The sequence below is a fragment of the Pinus tabuliformis genome, chromosome 2_2 (genome assembly GCF_031772625.1).
Source record: "Pinus tabuliformis cultivar Carrire ecotype Pingquan chromosome 2_2, CPIR1, whole genome shotgun sequence".
Classification (NCBI taxonomy): Eukaryota; Viridiplantae; Streptophyta; class Pinopsida; order Pinales; family Pinaceae; genus Pinus; species Pinus tabuliformis.
The window spans coordinates 656,145,510-656,168,739 of NC_142300.1; the positions used below are offsets into that span (position 1 = coordinate 656,145,510).

At 38.2% G+C, this 23,230-nt stretch overlaps 1 pseudogene; it reads right to left on the reverse strand.

The window, feature by feature from the left end:
* LOC149194327 (serine carboxypeptidase-like 50 pseudogene) overlaps positions 1-22,814 on the reverse strand; it is a 40,304-nt pseudogene extending 17,490 nt beyond the window's left edge.
* Between the last annotated feature and the right edge of the window lie 416 nt (positions 22,815-23,230).

Here is a 23,230-nt window from a genome sequence, read left to right on the forward strand (position 1 = left end):
TGCCACCCCGGTAACCTGCCAGCCCACCTAGGTGGCCGTTCGAGGGAGCAGAGGGCGGGAGGCGGGGATGGGGGATGGGGAAGAGAGGGGGAGCGAGGGGGAGGGGTAGGTGGCAGAGGGGGGAGGGGGAGGCGGAGGAGGGAGAGGGTCGAGGGGGAGGGAGGGGTAGGAAGGAGGGGTGGGTGAGGGAAGGCGAGGGGACGAGGGAGGAGGGAGCGAGAGGGGTAAGGGCAGGGCAAGGGAGGAGGACCAGGTAGAGGGGTAAGGGGGCGATGAACGAGGGGGGAGGGGGAAGGGTGAGGGCCGGGTAGGGGGGTTTAGAGGGGGGCTGGGTAGGAGGGAAGGGATGGGGGAGGGCGGCGACGAGGGGGGAGGGGGGAGGGAGGGCCGGGTAGGGGGATGGAAGGGGAAGGGGGGTGCGGTTAGAGGGGGGAGGGGGAGCTCGACGGGACGGGTGGGAACCGGGTATGGGGGTAGAGAGCTGGGTTGGGGGGTCCAAGTAGGGGAGGTGGAGTAGGGGTGAGGGGGCTATGGGGGGTAGGAAGGTGGGGTGGGATAGGGGTTGAGGGGTGGAAGGTGGGTTAGGGGGATGGAGTGGGATGGGGGTTGAGGGGTGAGGGGGGAAGGGGTGGCTAAGTTTGGGGAGGGGGCGGCTAAGTTTGGGGAGGGGGTCGAAAGGGTGTGCGGAGGGAGTTGGTGGCCGGCCGATTGCAGGATGGCGGTGCCCTGGGCCCACCATGCTCATGGCGGAAATATTGGTTAATTTGGTTGACAAAAAATCTTAAGTTTAGAAAAAAAAAAATCTACTTCGTTAAACTAATTTAATATGAGAATTTTCAAGGAAAAAAATTTAACTGACCTTTCAATTGTGAGAATTCTTTGTTGAATATGTTGTTGATACCAATGTAGCTGCTCCACAAATTCGCTCCAAGTCTTTCAATGAACCTCAGAAAACCTTGATGTAATGTGAGTAATAGTGATAATGGAATATATAGGTGAAATTATGGAGATGTTTTACCATACGGTGAATGCGGGATTAATCAGTTTTAATAAATTTTAACATGTTAATTTTTTTATGGCGATGAATGAAAATATGATAAAGCGAACAATATGGAATTGTTTTACAACGGGGTGAATGTGGGATTAATGAGTTTCAGAATGTATTATAAAAATTTAAAAAAACATTCAATTGTTTAGTAAATATTATATACTTTGACTATTAAAATAATTTACGTAGAAGTTGTAGTTGACAATTTTAACTTTAATGATTTATTTCATAAAAAAATTTAGTTTACATTTTTCATTAAATTGCAGAATAAAATAATGAAGTGAAATAAATCTCACAAACTTTTAGGAGGGAAATATTTTTGCGAAATTTTTTGGGAGGAAAATTTTTGGAGGGAAATATTTTCGCGAAATTTTTTGTGGGGGGGAATTTTTGGAGGGAAAATTTCATTCTCTAAGCTATATAATATCTTTAGGAGACTCTCCATTTATATCATTCAACATCTTCTATTTGAAAGGTCCTGATAGTGAAGTTTTGATTTATACAGCATCAACATCTTCTTCATGTAACAACTCTATTCATATGGATGAATATAGCGGGAATTCTTCCACTATGAATAGAAAGTCAATTCTTCCACTTAGTCCTGATCCTAAGGACTATGAGAGCAACACTAATGAAAGAGGGGATGGATAATTTCAAATAAATAAAGAGTCACAGATTCCACTATGTCTGAATTCGAAGGACTATGAAAGCAGTAGTGATGATGAGCTTGATGACAAATTTCAAAAGAATGGAGTCTCACGCTGTCCACTTAGTCCTAATTCTATGGACTATGAAAGCAGCAATGATGAAGAGCATGATGGTGAAGTTCAAAAGAATGGAGTGTCACGGTGTCCACTTAGTCCTAATTCTAAGGACTATGAGAGCAACAATGTTGAAGAGCATGATGACAAATTTCAAAAGAATGGATTGTCACGGTGTCCACTTAGTCCTAATTCTAAGGACTATGAGAGTAGTAGTGATGAAGTGCGTGGTAACGAATTTGAAAATAATGGAGTGTTAAAGTGTCCACTTAGTCCTAATTCTAAGAACTATGAGAGCAGCAACGATGAAGTGCATGATGATGAATTTCAAAAGTATGGAGTGTCACGGTGTCCAGTTAGTCCTAATTCTAAGGACTATGAGAGCAGCTTTGATGAAAAGCGGGATGATGAATTTCAAAAGTATGGAGTGCCACGATATCCAGTTAGTCCTAATTCTAAGGATTATGACAGCAGCAGTGATGAAGAGCGGGATGATGAATTTCAAAGGAGTGGAGTGTCACGGTGTCCACTTAGTCCTAATTCTAAGAACTATGAGAGCAACAATGATGAAGAGCGTGATGATGAATTTCAAAAGAATGGAGTGTCACAATGTCCTCTTAGTCCTAATTCTAAGGACTATGAGAGCAACAATGATGAAGGACAGGATGATGCACTTAGTCCTAATTCTAATGAGTATAAAGGTAGCAGTGATGAAGGACAGGATGATACACTTAGTCCTAATTCTATGGACTATGAGAGCAACACAAAAAATGCACATGAGGAAGAATATCCAATAAACATCGAGTCAAATTTTCCATTGAGTCTGAATTCTTTGGACTATGACAGTAGCATTGAAGAAGGGGAAGATGAAGAATATCCTCCAAGTCAGTATTTGAAAAGCACAGTTGATCATAGTGTGGATAACATTCCTCTTAATGATGATGAAAATCCTTATACAAATGATGATCTAATGATGGATATGTTGCAAAGAAATATTGTATCAAGGAGTAGGAGCAGACCTTTTCGTATCAATGCAAGATGTTCTAGTTATACAAGGGGTAGAGCAGAATATCTGACAAGAAGAAGTTCTATCAGTGCACTCATTTCAAGTGAAAGTTGCCAAAAAGATTGCTTGAAACATATGGATTTCAAATTTGCATTAGAGAGCAAGAAGAGATATTTGTCAATGAATAAAAGCATGCAAAATTCATATTTAGTTGGGTGCATGCAATCTACATTGTCAGGTTATGATTATCATATTAAGACTTTATTTATCTGTAGAAAAGCTTTCAAAATGTTTCATTCGATTGGGAATTTTTGTCTCTCGAGAATTAAAGAAAATTTGGAAAAGGATCCCACATTTTATTCTGAAGTACGTCATAAAAGACAATTTGGGCCATTATCAAATACTGCAATGTCATGGATGAAAGATTTCTTTTCAAAGCATGGAGAGTGTATGCCAAATAGAGAGACAATACATATTCCAGATAATTTTTAAAGACGTGAAATCTACAACTTATACAAAGAATATGCAGAAGGTGCTAAGGGACATGGCCAGTTTGTCACATATCAATATTTTGTGAAGATATGGAAGAAATAATTCAACAATGTCTGTATTCCTAAGAAGACAAGGATGGGGATTTGCAGTACATGTGCTTCTCTTAAATAAAAAAGGGACAAATGTGAAGGGTCAGAAAGAGGTAGGCATTCATAACTTTAACTTTTAAAATTGTATATTCATCAAGTATGAAATTTTTTTTCTTAATGTCTTTCTTTTATGTTGTGTAGATTCAATTGTCAAAGAACTTCAGGAGCATCGCAAACAACAAACAAATGAAAGGAAAAAGTTGTACAAGCATCAAAATAAGTGTTATGATAATCCAAATAAATATTTGGGTTTGATAATTGATGGTATGGACCAAAAGAAAACACTTTTACCACATTTTGTTCGCACACCCAAAAATTTACAGGAGGAAAATTTTATTCAGTATCACTTGGTTGGTTGTATGGTCTTCAATGGGAAAATGTTGCCAAAGGTGTACTTCACAGCTCCAAATATTCATAATGATGCAAATATGACCATAACCATAATTCATGATGAGCTTTCTCATTGGTCTGGTAATATTCCTGAAGTTTTGTATCTACAATTGGACAACACTTGCCATGAAAACAAAAATCAAGTTGCTTTTGGATATCTAAACATGCTTGTTGAATTGAGAATTTTTCAGAAGGTAAAGGTTGGTTTCCTTCTTGTTGGGCACACTCATGACCATATTGATCAGATGTTCAGTCATTTTTCAGTCACATTGAGGAGGAAGGAAGCTGGGAGCTTGCCATCATTAATTGAATGTATTAAGAAATCATACATGCCAAAGCCTACTTTTGATGTGTTGGAAGAAACTGTTGACATGCAAAGGTTTATTATGGGATCATATGGTGAGGGGAAATGCATTGAAGAACTTAATGACATTAGCTTCCAACATCAATTTCGTATCAAAACAATTGATGGGAAAACACTAATATGGGGAAAGAAGTATTCAACTACTACAGAATGGGCACCATCATTAGGTTTGCAATTTTTGAAGTTCATTCCAGATCATCCAATATTTGCATCAAAAATATTGTTATTACAATCAGTTGGTGAAGTTCATAATGCACGCAAACAAAATAGAGATATAAATTATTCTGATTGCCTAGAAGAAATTAAAAAATGCATTAGATATACATATGAGTACTTTGATATTGCTGATTCAGTTTGGTGGGAGTCATTTTTCAATAATCAAAGGGATATCATTTCAATAAGAACAAATGAAGATATACCTTTGAAAAATCCATTTATTTGGCCACAAAATGTGTCGAATGCACATGAGGAAATAAACATTGTTGAACAGCAACAATCTCAAGGTATTATTAATTCTTCACAAGCAAAGGAAAGAGAGATGTATATTGGTTCCAGAAGATCTCGTGCACAACGTGAAGCCATGGAAGACCTTTACAGGGGTTTAGTACAGGATATTAAGGAGGGTTGCATGATCACAGTGCTAGCAGATGGAGATCCCAATGGTTATCCATTCTGGGTTGCTAAAGTTATAAAGGTCTTTATAGAAAATGAGGATGTTACAAGTGTTGAAGTACATTGGTATGCCACAAATACACACCCATTCAATGGTGTGTATAAGCCAGAGATGGTAGTTGACAAAAAAAAATGGCGAAAAGAGAAAAAGAAAGGGTACGAATATAAATCGTCAATGCATAGACATATTGAAATTGGAGGATGTTGACATACTTGTTTATGACTTCAATTTAACAAAGAGAGGAACTCTTCGCTTCAAGACGATAGAGATTCTGAAAAGGTTGTTACCAGAAGGAACAGTGTTGAGATGGGAGTCTGCTGAAACCAGTTGTAGATCTTGAAGAATTTTGAATCCTAAAATGATGGGCATGCATGTGGACTCAGATGGGGCACTAGTTGATGAAAGAGAAGAATACGGAACATCTTCGTCAACATCCAGACACTCATCTAAAGATGTGAATTCTGATGGTGTGAAAGAAAATATGAGTGATTTTGAATAAGTGTTTAAGATAGTTTATCTAACTGATGTATGCATCGTATCTTGAAATAAAAAATTTTATTTCCATATGGTGTTAAATGAGAATTTATGAGTCATTTTTATGTTGTTGGATCATTTTTCTAGCATTTTTTTTTTAAATTTTGAAGATTGACCCTAAAAAAAATCATCGTTCCAGTATAATCACTTTTTCGTTTTCAAGCTATATTTTGCATGAAAATTTTGTTTTCACTGCCATTTTTAAAACATGTTCAAAATTGTCCCTAAAAAAAAAACCATCATTCCAGTATACACACTTGTCGTTTTTAGCACTGTTTTTGATGTTTTTTGGCATTTTTTGGCCAGATTTCCCATTTTGAGTTTATAATTCCCGTTTCGAAGTTCAGATTGTTTACATTTCTTTGGAGGAGAAAGCGGTTGTGGATGTACGTTCCGTTGTTGAAACTAGTGGTTGGACATGGATGTATTGTATGACTGGAACTTATACATCTTAATATAACAAGAGCTAGCACGTTTCATGCATATGTTGTATTGTATTTCAACTATTTGTTTACTCTAAATGATATATGTATTTATTTTCTTACGCATGCATGTATATCTAATTCTGTGTATGTATGTATGAATCTTTCTGAAATGTGTTGTTGGTTTAACCATCACTTTGGATTTCTAGCTAACTTGCCTTCCATGTTGTGATGCATCTTTGCTCATGTGTTCCCTTCTTAACTTTTTGCTATCACAAGTTTCAAAGGGGCACACTCATCTCAACCCCTATGTGTTAGAACCTCTCATGCACCTTCCTTGGATTATTGCATATGTCACACCCTTTCTACCAATAGAGTTATCTTACTTGCCTCTGTGCGAAATTGCAGTTAAGGCATTACCATACGACCCACTACTGGGACTCCTATACTAAATGGTTTGAGGTCTAATTGGGACTTCTTATTGGGGAGATCCCCTGACATGTTCGCAAGTCCAGCACCGTCAACATAACCATGATGATAGAAGTATAAGTATGAGATTAACATTCTAGATCCTTCGTTAACCATGGTTGTCTTTTTGATTAGTAACTATGGAATATGGAAAATCTAAATGCTTTAACTTGATGGATTGACTTGATAGAAGTGATATTATGTTCATAATATTTGAAGTGTGATGTCACACCTGTCAGTTGACACTATCATGTGACTCTAACCCTTGATGAAAGATTGATGTCATGATGTGATGATGTAGTAGCTGATGTGAGCATGTTATGACCATGATGGGTATATGTTTGACTTTATGATCTAATAGATCTGTTGATGCATTTTAGATAGGTTGATGGCATGAATGAAGATGATTGAAGTGGATTCCCATTCAAATCCCTTCTCCTACTGTCATTTTCATTATATGTATATTTTGTATTGTTGAAATATGGTTTATGGGCATGAATGGACAGATATCTGACATTGATGATCTACAACAAAGTTTTGATCTGTGGAAAGAGATTTTTCCCTTGCTCTAAGCCTCAGTCGCATGGAAGCAGTATTACAGGTGCGACTATAGGCTCCCATTCGCATGGATACAATCTCAAAAGTGAGTCCAAGGCCCAGAGATGAGTTTTGGGTTGATTCGACCATAGTCCCTCACATAGCATCTTGAAGAGTGCGGTTGTGGGTCCCAGTCACACAGAGGAAGGCATATGGATGAAACTATGCCTGCAAAACACAGAAAAATGAAGTCTTGTGCATGAAATTAGATGTTCACCTGAAGGTTGTCAGTACTTAAAATGTGTTGGAGATATCATAAATATCTGAAAGAAGGAAAAGCATCAATGTTTTCCATAATATGAAAATGAAGACTGAACTTATGTTTGTAGGTGACCAGGACATACATATAGATATGTCATTATGTTTGAAGTTTGTGCTACAAGTGTTTAGCATGATTTGGATGATTGATATAAATGAGCATTGTTTGCATTTTTGACATGATGCCTGACAATGACTAGAACTTTGACTTGGTGATTGAGATATGTTTTGGATTGTAGATCTCTATACGATAGCAAATTTGGATTTGACCTGATGTCTAATGATTTTATTTGATGATTGTTGATTTGTTTTGATATCAATCCTATGTGGGCATAGTTACTTTCGATGACTTATGTGGGTATTCAGAAAATTGGTTTGGTATTGGCCTCCTTATTCCTTGCACAATTGACCTTTGCGATTCAGTATGAAGATGGAACTTGCATAAATGACTTGTATTATGATTATGATAATGACTTGATGAATTTTGGATTGGTATTGCATGATTGATGAAAAACTTGTTGGCATGATAATAAATGAAGTCAATACTTGATATGAGGTCTACTTGTCACCTGGTTAAAAGAATTGATATTGTGATATTGATGACTTTGATAACAGTTTTGATATGGCTTCTAAATTTTGATGAGCTTATGGTACAATATTGATTTATGAAAAGCTAAGCAACTTCGTTTGGTAAAGTGTTATGTTTGCAGAGAGCATTGCATGAGGCAAGCTCCCCATTCTAGATATGTCATCATTTAGAGTTATCTAGCGAAGCTAGGATGATGTGCTGATCCAAACCTCTACTTCAGAATTGTTCCAAGTTGTGATTTTGATTTTGGTTCTATATATTGATGATCTACTCTTGATAGAAAATGAGCCTATGATGATCAAAGTAAGAGGGAGATGGCTTATGAAGCTCGAAATAATGGATAAAGGCATGATGAATCGGTTTCTGAAATTTGAAAAAGAAAATCCATATTTTGAAGCTATTGAAGAAGTATTGGTAAGTGGAAATGCAAATCCTTTAACACTATGATTTGAAGTTCAAGATGTTGTTGAACTTGACATGGCATCCGACAGTTGATTGAAGCATTGATTTTCTATTTTTGAACATCCATCCATATATATGATGTGCATATAACCTAAATGAGTTCATGATTGTGCTACTTCATTCACATTCAGTTACCACAGAGCATCCTTTGAGATATCTACATAAGATGATCAATTCTTGATCTAAGATATTCTTTATATGATATGTGAATGCATGAATGTGTTTTTGATATTTGAGATTATTGTTGATGATCACATTTGGATGCTTCTTTAGTATGAGATTTTCTATGATATATTGGATGACAAGCCCATAGCATGACCGAGGTTGAGTACAATGTTGCTAGCATGGCTAGCTGTGAGGCAGGATGAAGAAGCTCCTTAGAGAGTTTTCTAAGCATGATCTAGATATGACATGGATACAATGTGATGACAAAGAATCCCATATATATAGTTGGGACTGAGATACTTCCATATATTGAGATAGTGTAGTTGTTCAAGACAAGCTTAGGCTTGTGATTGACACCTCCTTGAGAGGGGGGATGATTATGGTACCCTTTTATGATTTATATGATTATTTATGATCTATCATGATATTTTCTCTAATGTTCTGTATGAATAGGAAACAACTGCTATTGAGACAAGCAAATACAAAATTTGAGTATGATGAGAGAAGAGTTGATCAAGGACACTAAGCCAACTCTTCCTCTCTATCTGAGCTCCCAAAGTGAGGAATTGAGATAGAGGGCTCCTCGGGTTGAGGGAACTCTAGAAAATAGGATATGATCCCTATCTGTTACCCATAGGGTTGGAGATGTTTCTCCCATATCTTCATAGAGTCAAAGAATGTTTCTACCATGACTGTTCTTTGCAAAGTATACCCCAGTTGGTATCATACCCACAAATAAGGCTTGTCGGGAATACTGCTCCCCATTTGGCCAATGGGTTGAGTGTTAAAAATCGCAACAAGAAATGTTAAAAATAGAAGTGCTAAAAATAGCACTACTATAAATAGCAGTTCAGGTACCAGTGCTGGATTGAGCAACAAGGAATGAAAAATAGCAGTTCAAGATGGATTCCAATTTTAGTCAGTCCCTGGACTAAAATAGGAAGTACATTTCGAATTTGAACTTAACAACTATTTGAAAATAAATTAATTAATTCACCATGAGTTAATTAGTTGTGAAAAATCAAACATGAAACCTATGTGAGGACATGCAACAGTTTCTATATTAATTGAGGAATTTATCCATCAGTTAAAGAGATAAGGATGAGTTCTAATTAGTTGGCTCAGTTAACTGAGTCAATTCCAATTAGATTGATTTAAACAATTTGTTTAAATTAATGTGAGTTCAGTTAGTTAATGCTTGCATGCATGTAACTGTTGTTCTTCCGATAACTGAATATGCTCTCATGAATAACTCATGCATGTCAGTTCAGAAAGAGACCCAGTTGAGATCAGAGGAGAGACAATGTACTATCAGTTGGATGGATTTTTCCTATAAAGTAAACTCATCCATGGAGAAGGATTTATCTCCTTCAGGACTACGCAATTGGATCAGAGGTTAGTGAGTGTGTGAAGAAGCCAATTCACACAAGTAACAGCACTGGACCCCAAGGAAAATTGCACAAAGAAATAGGAGGCTTGGAGGGTAGAGGAGAAGGTTTGAGAGAGGCCTTTGACTGTCTATGAGTGGCAGAGGGATTGTGGAGAGAACAGGATAGCTTGTGAGTTGATTATTTTTCTAATCCGGACTATATTTCCACTTGTATGATAAGACAGAGTTTGCGTTTTAGGCTGAGGCTTTTCCCAGGTTATTCCTTCTATGTTATGTGTGATTGCTTCTCATTCTTAGTTATATCTGTTCTTGGTTGATACTACTCATATGTGATTAAGCTTCTGCAAAGTTTATGGTAGAATTAGATCATGTATTGTGTTTTAGTATATTGCATAATTTGTTGATCTACAGTGGTAATTTCTACATGGTATCAGAGCAAAGGTGATCAAAGTAGAGAACAGTATATGAAGAAGAGAATTCGAAGTAAAAAAAAAATGGCCCGCAAGTTTTCAGAGCAGATATGAAAATTTTTGTGCAAAATTTTTAGAAACAAATAGTAGATATGGATTCCTTGCAGAAGAAGACCCAAATTCAAAAAAAAAAAATCGGTTGAATCGGAGTTCAAATGAGGTTGATATCACTGATTCAAAATTAGCTCTTTTCTAGAAAATTTCATGACGGTGGGAAAGATGAAACAGATTGGTGTGCTATCCAAGAACCTGTATGCACTTGAGGTACAAGATGCATGCAAAGCCTTGAGGAGAAAGGAAAAGGTTAGAAACTTGGTGGTTGAGAGCGACAGTAAATTACCTCTCAACATGCAACGCCAGAAGAAGTTTCAGACAATTGTGGAGGAGCCACAATTGGTGAAGCAGCTTCAGGAGGTTGTGGAGCAGCCACAACTAGAGAACCTGAGAGGAGATCGAGTAGAGACATCTACTCATGTAGAGACCTCTAGTAAGGGGAAATTTCGAGTTAGTGGGCAAACGGATCACATGCATCCATACCTCCAGGTTGGAGGTGGGGTGATGTGGAGTGATCATCCCAAGAAGGCTGGAATAGGGGTATGATCCTTGAGGTACCCAACCTCTTTGATTCGACTTTGCTACAAGAGCCCCGATGAGGAGTAGTAAGACTGGTTGATTGGGTAGAGACAGATGCGGATGGAACGACAGAGAGAGCTACAGTGTAGGAGTCCCAAGAAAGTGTAGAGCTAGCAGGCCACAACAATGCGAGAGGCACATGAGTGTTGCACCAGTGTAGGATGGCATAGAGAGGTGTGAAATGGTGTGAGATGCATGGAGTGTTGCAGTAGATCAGAGGTCAAATAGGGAGCACTTATTAGCGACAAATAGAGCTTTAGCATCAGAGTATGTTTCTAGCCTAACAAAGAGGTCAGTTGGGAGTTTTTTTTTGTTTCTAGAGTTGCGGGAGCGTCCACACTTGGGAGAAGTGTTGCATGTAGAACATTCCAAAGGTACAGGATCGGGTTCGAGTTGAATGCCTTTCTTGTTAAGAGTGAGTGTTAAAAATGACAACGAGAAATGATAAAAATAGAAGTGTTAAAAATAGCATTGCTATAAATAGTAGTTTAGGTAGCAGTGTTGGATTAAGCAAGGAATGAAAAATGGAAGTGCTAAAAATAACATTGCTATTTTTAGCAGTTCAGGATGGATTCCAATTTTAGTCAGTCCCTAGACTAAAATATGAAGTAAAATTCGAATTTGAACTTAACATCTGTTTGAAAATAAATTAATTAATTCACCATGAGTTAATTAGTTGTGAAAAATCAAACATGAAGTCTATGTGAGGACATGCAACAGTTTCTCTATTAATTGAGGAATTTATCCATCAGTTAAAGAGATAAGGATGAGTTATAATTTGAGTTTCAATTAGTTGGCTTAGTTAACTTATTCAAGTCCAGTTAGATTGATTTAAACACTTTGTTTAAATTAATGTGAGTTCAGTTAGTTAATGCTGGCATGCATGTAACTGTTGTTCTTCAGATAACTGAATATGCTCTCATGAATAACTCATGCATGTTAGTTCAGAAAGAGACCCAATTGAGATAAGAGGAGGGACAGTGTACTATCCGTTGGATGGATTTTTCCTATAAAGGAAACTCATCCATGGAGAAGGATTTATCTCCTTCAGGACTATGCAGTTGGATCATAGGTCAGTGAGTGTGTGAAGAGGCCAATTCACACAAGTGACAGCACTGGACCCCAAGGAAAATTGCACAAATAAATAGGAGGCTTGGAGGGTAGAGGAGAAGGTTTGAGAGAGGCCTTTGATTGTCTATGAGTAGTAGAGGGATTGTAGAGAGAACAGGATAACTTGTGAGCTGATTCTTTTTGTAATCTAGAGTATATTTCCACTTGTATGATAATACAGAGTTGGGGTTTTAGGTTGAGCATTTCCCCGGGTTATTTCTTTTGTGTTATGTGTGATTTCTTCTCATTCTCAGTTATATCTATTCTTGGTTGATATTTCTCATATGTGATTAAGCTTTCGGAAATTTTATGGTATAAGTAGATCTTGTATCATGTTTTAGAATATTGCATAATCTGTTGATCTACAATGGGAATTTCTACATTGAGAGTGTACATGGGGTGTACAAACCTAGTCGATTATGATGCAAGTGTTATACCACATGACTATTCAAGTTAATTGATGGGAATATCAGTAGGAAATGGGATGGGTTGAGATAACCCTATGCGGTTCCGGGTTGAGATTGAGCTCCTTCATGTTGTCCCACGGTCGAGATGTGATCCCCGGTGTATTTGTATATCCTATTTATTAATATGGGGTTGTAGATGTATAGCTCCCCCATGATATTTCAAGTTGAGATTTAGATCCCTGATATGCTTCAAGGTTGAGATATTCTCCCTTGATGGTATGCTCTCTGATGATGATATAGATCACAGATTCAGCTCCCCTGCAATGAAATTTTTTTCTTCGTTTAGACTCGAGAATGTTCAGCATATGAGCAAGAACAATCAAGAGATAAGCGGAATAAGCAAGGGATAGATCCAAATGTACATTGATGATTTTTGATGATGATATACTTGAGATGGTCATGGAATGAAGACTACATGACATAGATGATCAATCAAAATATGTGATGACACTTGAATGGCATATTTATCTATGAACATATATTGGCAGGTGGAATTCTCCATAGTTGAGAGGGAGTGTTAAAATTATGCAACTGTGGACAAATTACACTTTGGATAGCTCGTATGATGAAGATAATAATTTCAATAGCTTCCTCGTTTCGAGAGGACCAAAATTGACCTAAATATCATCACATTTGGACAAGAAGAAGTTGGTTTTTGAATTTATGTTCTGACTCATGTATATTGGATCAAGTCAACCCTATGCATATATACAATTGGACAAGTCAGCCTCAACATCAAGTGGACGTTAATGGAAGCCTATAAATAGAAGAGACCTCAAGCTCATTTGGACACATTGATCAACCCATCTTCTCTTCTCCTCTATTGTCTTGGTTTGCATAGGTCTAACGAAGAAAGGTCGCAAAAAGGTCTGAAACTACAAGGTTGAAGCTCGCAAGAATATTGAGTCTTTTTTTTCAGTTGTTGGTTCATAACTAAGCATTCTCAGCCTCATATGCACACACAGAATGTTCAAGGGTGCATATGGGCAGCCTCATATGCTCTCACATAAGCCTGAAGGTAGCGTCCAGGGTTTCTGAAGTAGATCAGAGAGTTTGGTCCTCAGACACTCACACAATGAGGTCAAGGTTGCAAATGGGAAGTTCCAGTCACTCACATAGTAGATGGAAGGGAGCGGCTGGGTGTTTTGAGTAATTCAGTGTATTTTTGTCACCATCTGCACACATACAGTATTCCAGGGAGCATCTGGGTCAGCCATAGATGCTCGCAAACAGTGATTAAGGGAGCAACCAGGAAGTTTCATTCACTCACAATCTGCCTTGCTGGGAGCATCCAGAGTGTTGATTTAGGGTTTGACAATTGCCTTCAGTTGGCTTCGAAGTCTGCTGGATAAATGGTTTCTCTTTTTTGTTCTGTAGTTCTGCAATTTGCTCTTGTTTTGTAAATCTTTGCTACAAGTTTATGTATTGGGATCACTTTACTCTCTATTGAATCATTTAATGATGATCTAAGAAGAAAAATAATTTGGAAGGGTTTTCCCCATAGTGGGTTTTGCCCTGGTCTCAGAGCAATCCTAGAGTCTTTGTGTGTGCATGATTTTCTTCTATTGTTCCTTTATGTTCTGTTGTATTGATGATAGTGATGTTGTTCTTTCTACATAGTTGCATGTGATGATGAATAATGATTTAAATCTAAATAATGTAATGATGATATGGGGTTAACTTAATGTGTTAATGAATAAATGAAATTATCTAATAAAATAATAATATAGCTTTACAAAAAAAATAACACTCTCTTGTAATAAACAAGTCATCCACATAAAGAATTAGAATGAGTGGATCATCACCAACCATAACGAAATAGAGGTTTGTGATGAGCCTCAGTATTGCAGTAAAAATGTTGCAACTCCTAGGGCTACCAGCTTTACTTTATCAACTCGGGGTTTCGTACAAACTTGGAGGTGATAGTGCTATATACACAACAGATGCATCATTATATTCATGTCACTTCTCAACTAGGCCACTTGACCATTAGGATTCCAAACAATTCCTCTATTAGACTAGAGGGACTCTGACTACTCATTGTGGAATGTAAAGCTAGTTCTAGTGTAGGAAAGAAAATTCTTGTCAATTCAGGGAATGAAAGCTGCTAACTTGTAAATGCTATGAAATGACATAAATCATCTAGCTATGAAATGACACAAATTGTTTGTAGAAAGGAAACTATGTTAACCTTGCACTTGATCATGACCGCTTGAAAATAGGATGTTATTCTATCATTTCAAAATCCAAACATGCATGCATTAATTATCTCATTAACACTAGCAAAACAGGTAAAATTTCTAATTGCTAAATTCAGAAATATAAAAGTTAATGTTATATGATCTTGCAGGAGGTAAAGGAATGAAATGGCTAGTCTAGGTGGCACTTTTGTTCACGGAGTCCAATCTGAGGGATTAACCTACTCCTACACTAGGCTCTACTACCATTTTAGGTCAAAATAGGGTGAAAACATGAAACTATAGGTTTGCTATAGGAAACTCCTACAAGATGTCCTAAACTCTACGGGATGTCTTGTACTACTACAGTAAATTGACTGAGAGGTTTTGGAGGACAAGAATGGTGAGATGAAGTGTTGGAAGGGTGCCTGACAATTATGCAAGGTGTGGGGAAGGTGAACAACACACAAGGCCAAGCCCAACACTCCAAGAAGGTCAGATTTGCCTAAGACATATTGCTTACAGTGGTTAGAAAAAAGAGGCTCAGAATATGGCTAGGATGCATCAACAGAAGGTGGAGGAGGCCTAGGTGGATTTGGTTGGAGGTGTCCCTTCCTGCAGATCAAAAATCCTTGCAATAAAACCTCTCTCTCTTTTCATTTACAAATTATTACATGTCAACATGGAAAAGATGAGTTGAATTTAGAAAATCTGATCTAATTATTGTTAAAGACTAGATCTTTCGAATGGACTACCTTCTAAGCTACATAAATCTTGAGAACTAAACTAAAAACTGCAAATATTTCCAAGGAATCATAAATAGTTATCTAGCTAACAATGGAACTTAACCTAGGCAATGAATAAAGGACAAACTATGTTTTTGGGTTGTGAGAGTGGGGTCCCCTAATCATGATCCCATAAGGGAGATGGAGTAGGGGTCACTGTCACGAGATTTTATGATATATTTTCCTTCACTAGACTGCAACACTAATCTACTCTTTAAGCTAATGAAAGCATTGATAAGCAACAACTTGATCAACTTTCTAAGCTAAACAGAAAATAGAAATAAACTTCAACCATAAATCAACATTCTAAGCTAAGAGTATAGATACAAAAGAGAGGAAATTATGTTGTTAGGGTTGGGCCCTAACCCAAGAGATTCAACCCTCTTAGTCAACTCAGTGCTGGATCAAAATAGAATTTCTCATTATAATAAAAATGCCAAATACATCATAACAATAATAGTCTGATGTGCTTCAACATAATGGCCTCATGGCTAAAACAAAACATTGAATCCTAATGAGCCCCTTAGCTTTCTTATTTATACAAAACTGGAGCTACCAACAGCTCCCTATAAAATAGGGATACTTGGCTTCCTAACTCAAGAATAACTCTTTCTTGACTGGCTCTAGCATAGTTTCCAATGAACTCAACTTTCTTGGCTACCAATGACACCGAGCTGATGAGATAGAGTGGGAGAATCTTCACACAATATTCCACTGATTTGAGGATTTAAGGAGGGAGACCACTTCCTATAATCTCTCCTACTTGTCTACTATGAGTCCAAGCACTCAAGTCAACTCAAAACTGCTCCAATTTCCTGCATTTAACACACGTTAGGCCATAGGATATAGTAACTCACTTTTACTCTTCTCACTAAGAGAAATATAATAAAATCTGTAAATAAATGTTAGAAAATACTATTTAATAAGTTGGAGAGTGGCATTGTGACCCATATATTTTACCTATTGATGGGCCTCATCATCAACCCCCTAATGAAACTCTTTCTCATCCTTTGAGAAACCTAGTCATCTATATCCATATCCTTCATATCCCTAGTGGCCTCCCTGACTTCCCAAGCTTATGTGGATGGTGTCTCTTCCTGTGGATAGAACCCTGTATTTTTCTCTATCTCTTCCCACAACTTTCTTTCTTCTTATTCCTTCCTACCTTCCAGCAAACCTATCAGTAAAGGTGGACTAAAGTTAAGTCCAATCCAATTGATCTTCAGTCTTTGTATGGCCTTTTTATACAGGGGTGTTCTCTCATATGCATTCCTCAATCTCTCAAGAGAGTGATACTCTCTGATCCTGAGACTTTGTGGTGGTTTATTCCATCTCCTTTGGCATGCTTATTGGCTCTCAGTCCCCAACAGACTGAGAGTGTCCTCAAAATGGTATATGGCTTGTTTTTGGGTAGCTAGGTGTATTGGTGCAAGTTGAGCATCATTGGAAATGATGTCGTGGTTACTAATTACAGCCTTTGAATTTATTTGCTCTGCCCTGATGTAGAGGGGTTCCTTTTCCTCTTTTTATAATATTCTCTTCACCTCCTCAATCTTTGTTTCCTCATGAATCATCCATGGTGCGAGTGCCATCATCTGCAAGTCTCCCAAATATGCATTGGGGTCCCAAAGATTTAGGTCTGTTATGGAAAGGTTGTGCAGGTAGAACTCAGATACTTTGGCCTTGCCTTTAAGGGTACTCTTGTCACACCAATCGATGAATTGCATGTAATCCTAGAATGGCATGGTCCCATGTTGTGCTAATGTCTTAATTTGTAATTGCATCCATTGGTTCTTCAGGTAAAGTGCATAGGATTTGGATGGCACTTTGCATTGAAGTGCTTCCATAGATAGGTTGGCCATGGTGGCCAATTGGGTCTCTTTTTCTCGCAATTTCCTCCTCAGACATGTGTTTTCTGCCTGCAACTCTATTCTCATGGTTTGTTCTTTATCTCTCAATTCACTCAATTCCTTGCCCATCTCTAGGAGTTTTTCTTTCGTAAGGCCCACATCTTCTACTTTATTTGTTTTAGCAACCTGCATGCTTCGATGTGTCCATCCTCTTTCTCTTTCAAGTTTGAAGAAGAGAGGGATTGCAAATTTCTATGGGATCACTCTACCTCCAATGAAATTGAAGTAGGATCTCAAATTGGGTTGTGGACTAGGCTCCTATATCTCTGTAAGATCTCCCTCAACTGTCTTTTGAGAAGTTACCCCCTCATGTGCTTATGGTGTTTCTTGTTTTCCTCTTTCTACTCTTGATGCTCTTCCTGTAGCATTTTTTCCCTTTCTTATAGCACAACCAGTGTTTCCTGTATCACTATTTTGGGATCTTGTAGTAAACCTTTTCCTTTTTGTTCAAGTGTGATAGGTTCCTTCGGCTGATTAGGTGAGGTTGACCTGGTGATAGGATTTTTGACATAGGTAATGGTGGCCTTTGGGGTTTATCCTACTAATGTGACTTTCTAAACCTTCATTCCCATGGATTATAGCTAAACTTGTTTATTTGGTGTTTCTTTAATTACAATAGGAGTTTTTGTGGGGTTTTGTGGCTTCCCCTACTTAATCCTAGTGATTCTTCTTGTTTTGAAATAGAGGGGAGCTTGTAACTAACTTTTCTTTGTGGACTTGATGGGTTTTCTTGAAGCCGCCAAGGCAGCAGTTGCCTCCTTTTCAACGGGTTTAGGATACATCCTTCCTTGATCTGGGGATGTCTCCTCCTCTCTAAGTAGTGGTATTCTCAAGGCTAGTCCCTTCTTGCTGCTCCTCCTTTCCTTCTCTCTTTTCTTCTTCCTCTATTTTTTCTGTCTCTACCTCTTCTTCTTCTTCTGCTCCTTCTTCTTTTGTTTTGTCTGTCTCTACCTCTTCTTCTACTTCCTCCTCTCCTTCCTCTCCTTCTCCTTCTTCTTCTTCAGCACTTAAGGTTAGGTTCTCACCAAGTGCAAGGACTTTGGTTTCAAGGAAGGTTTCTATGTCCATATCACTGAATGTGGACTAGAGGATAGGGACTCTTGATCTACTCAAGTTATCCTCTACTATTAGCTTGATGAGACCATGGTGTGCTAATCGTTGTTGCTTTCCCTCTTTCACCTTCTGGCTCATGTCTATGATTGATTGTAGGAGAAAATAGGGCACACTTAGTCTTGGTTTATGGGAAATCTGGCTTGAAATCTCAATTCATTCAACAAAATAAATTGGCAACCGTAAACTATACTCAGACTCCCTTCACAAGAAATTAATTTAAGGATGTGGTAGGCTACCTCATCCTAGGGATAGGGAAGACTCACCCTTCTAACCCCATTCTTGTCTTCAATTTGTCTCTGTTATATACCTAGGGGGGATAATATGGGGTACCAAGAGAGGTACCCAAGGTAATAATGTAATAATGGGATGGGCCATAGTAATAAATAAGGTGGTTAACCCACATCATGTAAGGGACCACAAGTAGTTAATAATAATGTAATGGGCCCATGGTATTAGTTGATGGTATGAGGGAACCATGGTAATGACCCATGGTATTGTATGTATGAGGCCTATATAGAGGCTAGAGACTCCACTTGGGAGAGAGTGAAGGATTATTGTATGAACAGGCATATGGCTTGTGGAATGTTCTTCTTCCTTAAGGAGTGAATGTATGGTGTTGCCCTACCATAAGGGTTTGATCAATAAAGAATCATTTCATATTATTTCTGGGTATATTTGCATTATCTTATATTTTTACATCAGATCTATAGTATTTCCGAGTTAGATCTACAACAATTGGTATCAGAGCTCTTTCTTGGGCACAAAAGTGGAGATTTTTTTTTTTTTTTTTGCAGGGTTTCGGGGGCGGCGACTTTGCAGGTCAGATCTGTACATTTTGGTGCAAGATCTGTAAAATATAATTACAGATCTGGATTCTTTGTGCAAAAATAGTCGAATTCAAAAAAAAAATCAGTTGAATCGGAGTCCGGATGAAGGAGATATCACTGATCTAAAAATCAGTGGGGTTGCAGACAATTTTCAGGGCAGCGATTTTGCGGCGCAGATCTAGACATCTTGGCACTAGATCTGCAAAATCTAATTGTATATCTGGAATCTTTGTGAAAAAACACATGATTTCAAAAAAAAATTCAGTCGAATCGGAGTCCGGATGAGGGAGATATCGCTGAATTAAAATCAGCTCTTTTTGCAGAAATTTTGGGTGACGGCGGGAGAGTAGCAGCGCAGATCTGTAATTCCAGTGTCTGAATCAGGATTTCTATCACGTGGGCAGATGCAGAATGGTTGCTCCATTTCCAAAAACAGGTTATAATAGAGATTCTGAGCAATATTGACGAAACTGTGACAATTACAAATTTTCTCCAAGTAAGTGAATTTTTTCTTCATGGCGACTCTATATTTTACAGGAAAAGATGATGGTCCTACTATTGAAGAATGCATACAAAGATACAAGTCCACATATGGGACATTTTGGAAGTTTCAAATGCTGTCTAATATGAGAGGTGAGGCTCAAAAATGGAATTTATTACTTGACTACGAGCGGTTGAACAAAATTTCAGATGCAGAATTTGAAAAAGTCTTTTTGGACAAATGGTCTCGAGCTAGGAAAAAGGAGAATGAGACATATAAAGGGTTAATTCCTACTGGTATATCCTTATTGCAGATTCATGGATTGATTCAGAAAGAGAAGATCATTGTTTCTATCAATCCTAGTTGTAAACATAATTTTATCAGTGTTAATTTGGCAAAAAAATTGCAAGTCCCAGCAAAACAAATTGAACATACACAGGTTGATGATAAGGATGTTCAAATTTATAAGAATTTGAAGCTTTCTATGGATAAGTATGTGTTTCATGGTGATTTTTGTGCTTCAGATATGAATAACATGGATGTTGTTTTGGGATACCCTTGGATGGAATTAATGGGTAATATCAATATTAATGTGCAAAAGAAATTCCTGAAGCTCTGGTATAAAAAGAAGAAAATTACATTACAGGATATTTCCATTAATAAACAGGTAGAGTCCAAGGAGGCTGAAGCAGAAGATGTTCCAGGGAATGACATATCAGATGATGAGCAGTTGATGGTCGACAATCAAACACAAACAGAGGCTGAAGACGAAAAGGTAATAGGTGCTGACACATCTGAGGAGGGCTCAGTGGTTGAAATCATATTGAAAAAGAAGACACCACAACAGGCACCACAGCAGGGTGAAGTAAAGAAAAAGTCGTCGTGGGTTAAAACTTCAACATATCATCACCCACATCACCCCAAAAGACAACCATCAAGATAGCAACCAATTAGCCACATGGACAACAACCCCCGCACGACAGATCGAGAGGAGCAAAGATCCACCTACTACACATCCACACAGAAGAGCTACCACAGTCAACTTCCATCTCAAGCGAGCGACGCACCAGCGAGATCGAGGGTTCACCTTTCTCTTGGATGGCTAGATGCACGTGCATGGTACCAATGGACTACTCTTTTGAGTAGATCTTATTATTTGTGTTCTTCTCATGTTTCGGGGACGAAACATGCTTAGGGGGGTGGAATGTTATATACCTAGGGGGGATAATATGGGGTACCAAGGGAGGTACCCAAGGTAATAATGTAATAATGGGATGGGCCATAGTAATAAATAAGGTGGTTAACCCACATCATGTAAGGGACCACAAGTAGTTAATAATAATGTAATGGGCCCATGGTATTAGTTGATGGTATGAGGGAACCATGGTAATGACCCATGGTATTGTATGTATGAGGCCTATATAGAGGCTAGAGACTCCACTTAGGAGAGAGTGAAGGATTCATTATTACCTTGGGTACCTCCCTTGGTACCCCATATTATCCCCCCTAGGTATATAACATTGGGTACCTCCCTTGGTACCCCATATTATCCCCCCTAGGTATATAACAGTCTCTCATCATTTGTGAAGAAATTTTTCTTAGCAAAGGTGTTGTTGGCCTTGTCTTCCTTTGTCCATTGGACCACTAGAGGAAGTTTTGTCACTCTGTTGATCATCTCAGGATTGATGGTAATGGAAAACCCTCTCACCACAATGGTAGAACTTGTTCTTGCTTGAGGGTTTAGTGCCATGGAAAACTCATAAGTTATATCATCATCATATCCCTTGAGCAACTCAAAGAAGCCTAACCAGTGATGCCTCCTGAAGATGTCTACCATAGGGGGATGAAGGTGAATTCTTGATGTATCTATGGGCTCTCTCCTATTGAATCCTCCTCCCATTTTCTTCTATGGTTTTAGTTAAGTGCAGGAGGTTTTCTAGGATAGATTCAGTATGAATTTCAGGGTAGCTGAGAGCTAAAATTTTTAGTTGATGACTGCAATTACTACAACTCCTTATAGCTACACAAAAAAAAATTACTTTTATAGCCCCAAACTCTTTTTAATTCCCAAGCTGACTGTAATTACTAAGATAGTGCAGAGTGTATCAGTTATGCAAACCATGAATAGAGGAGAAATAGGCCACTTACTTCTCATTGTAATGTCTAGGATTATGACAATTGAGGACCAAGCTAACCTTAGGCACACCCTTGCAAACTTCCAGTGGAATTTCAATGTTTCTTGTAGCTTCCTGTAGGCTTTTTTACTTCTTGTAGTTGCCTCATGTAGGATGGCCAAATTAGGGTTCGACTTTTTTTATGGCTTCCCAAGCTGGTCCCTATCTCCTTGATTTTGAAATGAGCAAAAAGTGCATGAAATTTTGGGGTTTTATGCTATTTATGGTCAAGGCTCAGAGAATTGTGATGGCTAGCAGTTGTACGAGATTTCCTCATTTGGATCATTGGCCCACTGTTGGTGATCATTCTCTTGATCCTTGTAATCATCACCCACTCTCTCTTAACTGATTTGGCCACCCTTTTAACTATTTCCCACTTATGTGACATCCTTACATGGCATGCTGGCTAAAAGATCACTTTTTTATCATGAGCTGAGGGTGGTCAAGTTAATTTCTACCTCAATAGAGGTTTTCAACCTGCCTGCCTTCCCTAGGCACCTCAAGGGAGGTTTTCACCCAGGGATCTTTTATTTTTTTTTTTTTTTTCTTTTTTCCACTTTTGGGCTGCCTCAAGGAGGTTTTCAACCCAAGAGTTGGCCTCAAATTCCTCATGGAGGTTTTCATCCAGGCCTCTTGTTGTATTTTTTCTTTTTTTCTTTTTTCACAAATAAAAACAAATTTCAAAAACTATGTGACTTGGAAGCTAGGACACTTCTAATCACATTTACCTCCTTGCTAATGATGTTGATGAACTCTTCCTTGGACAGCGGTCTTTTGTAAGCCTTCAATCTGTATCCATTGACAAGCAAGGTAATATCTTCCTCATAAATGGTTCTGATTTGAACAGTTCCATTATCATGGCACTTCTCTATCAGGTATGGGCTTAACCACCTTGTCATGACTTTTCCTTTCAAGTCCTTGAACCTAGAGTCATATAGCAGAGCCCAATCCCCTTATTGAAAAACCGTGTCCTTGATGTTCTTGTCGTGCTATTTCCAGGAAAACTAGTGTCTTTTTTATCTGCTAGTCCTACTAAGATGGGTAGCAATCCTAGAAACAAACAATTCAAAGCGCTTCAAGATTTCCTTTATGTATGATAGATAAGAGAGAAGTAGAGAGCACCAACCTCTATCTTCCGCTTGGCTCCTTGCTTTTTTCCTCTCTCCCTTGATAGAACTTTCCACTCTTCTCCTACTTGTCCCGCTTTAGAGAATACCTGTAGAGGCAAAGCAACAAAACACCATCAAAGCATAGAGATCTATAATACCATAAACAATGCAGAATCAGAAATACATTAACCGTACAATTGCATTCA